The sequence below is a fragment of the Moschus berezovskii genome, chromosome 3 (assembly GCF_049115385.1).
Source record: "Moschus berezovskii isolate FMDL1 chromosome 3, NW_MosBer_1.0, whole genome shotgun sequence".
Taxonomy (NCBI): Eukaryota; Metazoa; Chordata; class Mammalia; order Artiodactyla; family Moschidae; genus Moschus; species Moschus berezovskii.
This window is the reverse complement of record NC_142462.1, coordinates 26,860,432-26,868,278: the sequence shown is the minus strand read 5'-3', so window position 1 is coordinate 26,868,278 and position 7,847 is coordinate 26,860,432. Positions and strand designations below refer to the sequence as shown.

Sequence of the window (7,847 nt, the reverse complement as noted above, 5' to 3'; positions counted from 1 at the left end):
ATTTTTCATAATAATAACTTTAAGCTTCCTTTTGATTGTTCATGTTGTAAAAAATGAATCTTCCTCCTGCCAAGTTATACAGAACCATCTACTCCATTTATTTACTTTTTTGTGTGTGTCAAATATTGAGAAGTGGCAGTGTGACACTAGTCGAAGATTTAAAGCAAACACGTTTCTAGTTTTGTTTTCTTTTCAACTATTACTTTATTTATATTACTATGCTTAAGTTACATGGAAAAGACAACCAAGCAGTTCTGCCCCATATCAGGAAAAGTTTCCAATCAACACCAATTATGTGGTGACAAATAACTAGGAATGGTGACATCTTTGGGTCAAGACTGACAAGGAAGAATGGGCTCTGATGCTACGGTTCATCTCCAACAAGAATATGGCACAATGGCCAGCACAAGCAATACTAACACTAAACCTTTAGCGCTGGTCACAAATTCGGATCTCTTCTCTGAAGCTAGCAAATCAAGTGAAATAAAAAGAGTTTTTAAAAAGAGTCCTAAAATGAAGCTCAAATAAATTTAAAAACCATGCTCTTGACACATTTTCCTTTCAAAATTTACATAAAATACTTTTCACTCTTAATAGCCCAGATTTTTTTCCTCACATAGCCCACCATGTAGCTGCAGATAGAGTATTCTGCCTCAAGATGTAAACATGGTGGGGGTGGGGTGGGGAAGGCATCTGCATAATATTCTCTCTACACACTGCTGTTGGATGGAAAATAGAAAATTTAAAAAAAAAGGAAAGAAAGGAAGGTTCCATCATAGATTCTCACAACCTCTTGTTCCGCAGTTCATGAATCCGACTCTGATGCTAAGGTGGCAGTGTATGTACGTAGATTTTTGTTTCCATTGAAAGAGACCTGGGAAAAGATGGATTTCTCTCTTTTTCTTCAAGAGTTATCAGATGGTACATGCTCCTCAAAACCCTCACTTTCTCGAACTAGAGCGCGTTCCAGAATCACACGACCTTCCTTATAACGCTGGCTGTCTTCAGTGGCAAACTCATAGATCCATCCCAGTTTGCTATTGCAGTTTTTCCAGCTCACATCTCGAACCATGTGGCGGCCAGTGAGCATGACCCGATCTTGAACTTCACTATATTGTAGGTTAACTACCTTGTTAAAAAGAAATGCTCTGCCAGTGGCGCCTGTGAACCAAGTGGAGATGAGTTCTGAACGGTTGGTCAGGATCGTATCGCAGTTTGCACAGGAAAACAGACGGGTACCACCGATATGATCAAGGAAAATCCTGCCCATTTTTATAGCTGAAGCTCTAAAAACCACGAGCGGCTGTGAAGTGGGCGGCCGCCTGTGGCTCTTCACTTCTCAGCTGAGATGAAGCCCCACATTTCTAGTTTGAATGGAAGTTTCCATTGCAATATTGTTCTCCAACTAGAATGTCTAATTTGGTGGTCCCTTCACTGACTAGTGACAAGTCCTTTAATTAAGAACAAAAGATCATAATTACTAGTTAACCCTTTGTATATAGTTTTCCTGAAGTTTGCAGAATATTTGCTTAGTACTAGTCAGTCAATTCCAGCTAAACAATTTAGCAATAGTGTAGCAAACCAGGAATCCAGAGATATGGAACAAGGGGAAATTCACATTCAGTTCAGGTCAATCGCTCAGTCGCGTCCGACTCTTTGCGACCCCATGAATCATAGCACGCCAGGCCTCCCTGTCCATCACCAACTCCCGGAGTGCACTCAAACTCATGTCCATCGAGTCGGTGATGCCATCCAGCCATCTCATTCTCTGTCGTCCCCTTCTCCTCCTGCCCCCAATCCCTCCCAGCATCAGACTCTTTTCCAGTGAGTCAACTCTTTGCATGAGGTGTCCAAAGTATTGGAGTTTCAGCTTTAGCATCAGTCCTTCCAATGAACACCCAGGACTGATCTCCTTTAGAACGGACTGATTGGATCTCCTTGCAGTGCAAGGGACTCTCAAGAGTCTTCTCCAGCACCACAGTTCAAAAGCATCAATTCTTTGGTGATCAGCTTTCTTCACAGTCCAACTCTCACATCCATACATGACCACGGGAAAAACCATAGCCTTGACTAGACAGACCTTTGTTGGCAAAGTAATGTCTCTGCTTTTTAATACGCTATCTAGGTTGGTCATAACTTTCCTTCCAAGGAGCAAGCGTCTTTTAATTTCATGGCTGCAATCAGCATCTGCAGTGATTTTGGAACCCCAAAAAATAAAGTCTGACATTAGTTTAACAGAAATACAATCTGTACACAATATCAATCTTCATCTTGGGGATTTTTATTAATAATGATGGATCAGCCATTTGGGCATGATTATAGCAGAAAGCTCCTTATGTTAGGAATCTGGTATCAACACTATTTAATTACAGAGCACTGGCTGAAGCTTTTAACTTCCTTCTACATACAAAGTAAAGTGTTATTTCTAAAGTTATTCCGTTCTATTACTTAGAGAAAGTTCTACAATAACTTCTTAATGTACTATATCATGATTTCTCCATAGTAGTCAGTCACTTACATAGGTGCACTTATTAGAAATTTAATCAGCTTTTCATTTTATGCATAGATGAGTTCTTTGCTAACTATGAGGCAAAGAGAGCCATTTTGCTATATGTAGCAGTGGCTCAGTGGTAAAGAATTTGCCTGCCAATGCAGGAGATGCAAGAGGTGCAGGTTTGATCGTTGGGTTGGGAAGATCTCCTGGAGTAGAAAATGGCAACCCACTTCAGTATTCTTGCATGGAAAATTCCATAGACAGAAGAGCCTTGTGGGCTACAGTCCATGGGGTCACAAAGAGTTGGACATGACTGAGCATGCACGCACCCCCTACTTTAAGAGAACATCATAGCTTCTGGGGCTTCTCTTTAAACTGCTCGTGCAGCTCTGGAATCCTCATTACTTCTCTTTCATGTCCCTAGGCCTAGACTTGTATTAAGCTACCAAATATTAGGGAGCATGCTATCCAGCCTTATAGTGGTCATAGATCACTGTTACAACTTACATAACAAATTTAAAACTCTTTAATAAAATGTGGTTTTCTGTTCCCCCATTCCCAATAAAAGAAAAAGAACACATCATAGTATGCATTAGATTTCTCCATTCTCTCTCCCTTTTTCATATGTAGCATGAAAATATTCTATATTTTGATTAGCATAGAGACTGACGACATTATGCTCATTGCTGCACACTGTGTCTGGTTATAAAACTACTCATCTAAACCAGTAATTTCTTCTCTGCTGCTGCTGCTCCTAAGTCGTGTCCGACTCTCGACCTCATGGAGTGTAGCCTGCCAGGTTCCTCTGTCCATGGGATTCTTCAGGCAAGAATACTGGAGTGGGTTGCCATGCTCATCTCCAGGGGATCTTCCCGACCTAGGGATTGAACCTGCCTCTCTTATGTCTCCTGCATTGGCAGGTGGGTTCTTTACCATTAGTGCCAGCTGGGAAGGCCCCTAATTTCCTCTCAATCCTATACGAAAAACTGTACCCTGGAAAGTGGTGAGGGCTCTGTTACATAATTAGATCCAGCTTATTCAAACATAAAAAAAAAAAACAAAAAAACAAACTACAAACTGTCAAATAAAACATTTTCTACTTTTGTTAAAAAACAGATATAGCTTTACAACACATTTTTCCATGGGGTAAAGGAACAGGAAAATTAATAGCACAATTTCAAAGTTAGTTTTATTTCTTGACAAACAGCATGATGAAGACAGGCAGCCTGGAACTGAGCAGCACAAAGCCACACCCGCCTCCCCCGCCCAGAACTCCGACCCTGGCCCCGCTGAAGGGAACAATATGAAGCAGCTGGACTGTGAGCCTGTCAGGAGAGCTTGTCCTCCAGAGCTCAAGCTCGCACTTCTCCATTCTCTAATCAAAGCATAGAACTTTTGTTTGCTTTTGATACCAGTCTTTTTCTATTGGCACAAGTGACACCAGGCAGGAGGCCCCCACCTGGTGATCCTAACCACCCATTCTGTCCTAAGGTTGCAGAGGTCACTGTGTGAGGTCATCGAACTCAAGGGAAGAGGCTCCTGAGCCCCAACCTCCAGCGAAACAACCTGGGGCAATAGACTCCCCTTGAGTATGCATGTGAACCTCTCTCCGACGTGAAGCTTCTCTTCCAGAACAAACCCCAAGTGTGACCAGAGATACTCGGGCCACAGCAGTGAATCTCAATGTCAGGGGACACTTACCTACAGGTAAAAGACCTAGATACCTTCACTTTAAGGAAAATATGACATATGACCTTTTTTCTCTTGTTATTATTTGGGCCATGTATCTTAAATTGTCTCATGCCCTTCGTTTCGAAAAGGTAAGACAAAAGGTGGTTGCTCAGGGATACAGAGAGTTCTGGTTGAGGCCTTGGGACCATCACACATATCTAAAGGTAGCTGGGGGCAAGTCCCGCTGCTCCACTGGGGTGATGACAACGTCTACACTCAACAGGAAGCACTTACAGAAAACAACCTGTGCCCCTCAGTGCCCCTCAAGAATGAGGAGCAGGGCAAAAGGCAGAAGGGGTATTTGTCACTAGCAAAGGCCATTAATAATACCCAGAAAATAAAAATAGAACGTGGGTGAGAAAATAAAGACTAAGCTTTTTTTCTTTTCCTGTTGGCTTAGTCTGGCTTGATTTGCTCACAGGAAGCCGTGTGCAGAGGCCTCGCACCTAGCACTTCGGTCCAGATTTCTCAGAGTGCAATGGCGTCACCGGACACCTCAGTTCAAGATGGCCGCGGTGGCGGTGCGCAGAGGTGCTGCGCCTGCGCTGCCAGGAGCTTCCGGTAGCCAACAGCACACCCGAGCCAATCTGCAAGAACTGCGCCCCTCCTTGCTAACAAGGAGACCACACCAGTCAATCCTCAAGGAAATCAGCCCTGAATATTCACTGAAAGGACTGAAGCTGAAGTTCCAATACTTTGGCCACCTGATGCGAAGTGTCGACTCATTAGAAAAGACCCCGATGCTGGGAAAGATTGAGCACAGGAGGAGAAGGGACGACAGAGGATGAGATAGTTGGATGGCATCACCCTGCTGGCAAGACTCCCGTAAAGGATCCCCGCAGCAGCCTGTCATGGAGAGCACATATTGTAAAGCAGGGGCTTGCGTCTCCATTCTTTGATCAAAAGAGGAAGCTTTCCTTTGTCTGGAAGAAAAGAAAAAAGAGAGAGAGGAAAAAAGAAAAAGAAATGAGGTTTCTCTATGCCACCTGCTGCCTGCGTGCTAAGTCACTTCAGTCGTGTCAGACTCTGTTACCCTGTGGATTGTAGCCCACCAGGCTCCTCTGTGCATGGAATTCTAAACTGGATTGCTGTGCCCTCCTCTAGAGGATTTTCCTGACCCAGGGATCGAAACCGCATCTCTTGTATCTCCTGTATTATCAGGTGGGTTCTTTACCACTAGCACCACCCGAGAAGCCCATGCTATCTGGTACATTCCTGGAATTTTCTGCCCACATGATCTACCTCCAGGACTCGTTTTAAAAACTCTTGGAAGAAGTCTGAGGCTGAGGCAAGATTTTAATTGAGACTTTTCAGAATTTTCTGTGTTCTACAACTGAATATGATGATGGCATGTCCCCTGCCTCCAGTTCTCCCCACTCCACCATCCATTTTTCCTCCTTGTCTCTTCCAACCCAAGTATCACTTCACACTTGAGGGGTCTCCAGTGCCCACAAGGCACCCTCACGACTAGGATCCATAGACATCTTTGCTAACAGCTGCCTCTCTACCCCCAGGGTCTAGGGAAGAACACATCCACTGTAAGCAGGTCAGCAGGAAGAGAGACGCCAGGAAAGAGCTCCCATAGGGGTGAAGAATGGGCTCAGGGATTGTAGAACAGACAATTCAGAGTCCCAGTTACCATGGTATGGTTTAGAAGGTGGAACACCGTCTCTGGATGGCCGCATACCCTTGGTCCTATAGGCTGTGACATGGAAAACAGCAGCTTCTGCATTTGCTGGAGTAGACACCCCTCTTGTCCAAGTCTAAGAATTGTGTTGATCCCAGTACTACTGGACTGGGACTTCCCTGGTGGTCCAGTGGCTATGACTGTGCTCTCAATGCAGGGAGTCCAGATTCAGTCCATGGTCAGGCAACTAGATCCCACATGCTGCCACTGAATTCACAGGCTGCAACTAAAAGTTCTCATGCTCCAACTAAAACTCCCACATATTGCATCTAAAACCATCCTACATGAGGTAGTTTAAGAAGATCTTGCATGCCACAGTAAAGTTAGAAGATCCTGAGTGCTGCAGCTAAGACCCGGCACAGGCCAATAAATAAATCATACATAAATAAATAAGAGAATGGCTATCTTAAAAAAGTACTACTGGAATGACAAAATTTAGGAGGTTCAACAGGGTATTAGCATGTAAAAATATTAACTGTGTACAAAACATCAGTGCTGTAAAGAAAAGGCAGAACATTGACAAGAATATTCAGTGAATGGAAATAATCCTATGACCGATGCATGCAGGCCATCACATCTGGTCTTAGAACACAAAGCATGTGGGTTTTGTATTAATATCCTCCTACCTCTCTTTGTCCCTTCTTCCCTCTCCCATGATGAGGAACCTGTTCAAAACCTGGTGCAGTGTTGTCCTACTCAGAATTACTCTCCTCAAAGAGGTAACCTTACTCTTTTTTTCCTTTCTGCCTCACCCCTGGAAGCACCCTGGGTCTTAAAGAATGTGATGTCAGCTAGGTGAAAGGCAAAAGGCAAGGACAGGAAGAGCACTGTCTTCCACAGTGTCCTCTCAGAGGAGTTTTTATAGACAATACTCACTGGAAGAAATGAGTCTTTCGTTGGCGAAGATCTGGTATTAGAGGAAAATTTGTTGAAGAGACTGTTTAGGTCAATGCATTTTGTACATAGCTACCTCAGTGGAAGTTAGGGACAGTATCAAAATCACAATGGTGCATTTTGGAAAAATATGATGAAGATAACAGGACTGTGAAGATACATTTTTTAAACTAGGAATATTAAAAGTACTATCACACTGCATAAATTATGCTGGTGATGGAGGAGAAGATGAAAAGACAGATGTATGAAAATAAAGTGTACAATTTCTACTAGGAAATAAACAGAGAAAACACCATTATAATTTCTTCAGTGTGGAAAAAAACAACTAAAATCTTAGGTGTCTCCTTCATAAGAAAAAAATAACAAGTGTTTCTTCAAATACTTTTCAGACATTTAAATCTTAAGGGTCTATTCCAGATTTTCATTTTTCTATTTTACAACCTAGGAATGACATTTTAGAGATGCTATTAACAACTCCATTCTCTTTCACTAATATGAAATTATAATTATTTCATTGAAAATCACTACTATATATTATTTTATACTTTATTTCTTCCATAATTTTGTTCATATATTAGTCTCATACAGTACCTACCTTACAAGACATTATAAGATAGGAAATTACCAAGAGAGATTTAATGTAGAAATAACAGTGGTATATGGTGTCCCTACCTATTCATTTGTGCTTACATAACTTTGGAGGTGCTCAAAGGGTTCCACAAATATTGAATCATTAAAGCTTAGTACTCCTGTGAGGTGCACTTGGCTATTATCATTATAGTTTATTATTATTCAGACAAATCAAGTGTCCCCTGGAGTGCCGCTGAATGGCTCCTGCAGAAAGCATCGGCTTTTTAATATTCAGTATCTGAGAGTTCACATTTAAGCTTTGTAAAATTAGCTCATTTTTCCTAGGATTGTCTCTTGTGAATTACTGGCCATTATCCACTTTGGATAGTAGAAAGTAGCAAAACAGAAATAGGGCTCATCCAGCTTTTAGCAAGCCTTCTAGGTGAAAGGCCATCTTGCTTCCTTCTAGAG

The 7,847-nt window shown here is 42.4% G+C and overlaps 1 pseudogene; it reads right to left on the bottom strand.

Moving 5' to 3' along the window:
* Positions 1 to 711: 711 nt before the first annotated feature.
* LOC129552036 (protein yippee-like 5 pseudogene) lies at positions 712 to 1,821 on the bottom strand (annotated as a pseudogene).
* Positions 1,822 to 7,847: the final 6,026 nt, after the last annotated feature.